Below are 996 nucleotides of genomic sequence, written 5' to 3' on the forward strand. Positions count from 1 at the left end.
CTCAGGAGTTCTAGACCAACCTGAGCAAACCCTGTCTTTACCAAAAATAGAAAAACTAATCAGCCATTGTGGTGGGTGCTTGTAAAGTCTCAGCTACTCTGGAGGCTGAGGCAAGAAGATTGCTCAAGCTCTAAAGTTTGAGGTCGCTGTGAGCTATGATACCCCAGCACTCTACCAAGGGTGACAAAGTGAGACTCTCAAAAAAAAGAAAGAAAGGGCAGTGCCTATGACTCAAAAGGGTAGGGCTCCAGCCCCATATGCCAGAGGTGGCGGGTTCAAACCCAGCCCCTGTCAAAAAAAAAAAAAAAGAAAGAAAGAAAGAGAGTCTAATTGATTTTATACCCTGGTGTCCAGCAACCTCTAAAAAACAGCCAGAACAAAACAGTATTGAGTAAGATGACAGCTGCATGATCTCCAGGCTAGTCTAACAACCTTGACACCAGGCCACATGCCTCTCCTGTTTTCTACTATACTCTAATATCTCCAAGGTGTCTAATAGCGTCTCTGTGGGCATCCTTCATCAGCTGGTGAACAGGTATTTTGTGCCCTACAGGCTATGCTGATGTCTCCCACAAAGCCTTGTAAACACCCCTAATATCTGCATTGGGCAGATAGAGGCAATGAGGTGAAGGGATTTGTCCAAGTAAGCAGCCAGAAACAAGTAGAATTAGACCCAGTTCTAGAAATCCAGTCCCTAAATTATTGTTTGGTCTTCCTCAAGGTAGTTGGAGGGAGATGCATCACCCCCCACTCAGCAAGTTCTTTTCCATCACCTGCTTTTGTCCCTGTGGGGTGTGTTCATCTGACTCCCACACCTCCCGCCTTACTCTTCCTAAAAGCCCAACTGAACCCACAGGCTCAGCCCTTTGATAGCAGCCCTCAACCCACGTCCTCTTTTTTTTTTTTTTTGAGACAGAGCCTAACTATGTTGCCCTCAGTAGAGTGTTATGGCATCACAGCTCACAGCAACCTCAAACTCTTGGGCTTATATATAAA

Source organism: Otolemur garnettii, unplaced genomic scaffold, assembly GCF_000181295.1.
Source record: "Otolemur garnettii isolate 467f Iridium unplaced genomic scaffold, OtoGar3 scaffold00212, whole genome shotgun sequence".
NCBI classification, from domain to species: Eukaryota; Metazoa; Chordata; class Mammalia; order Primates; family Galagidae; genus Otolemur; species Otolemur garnettii.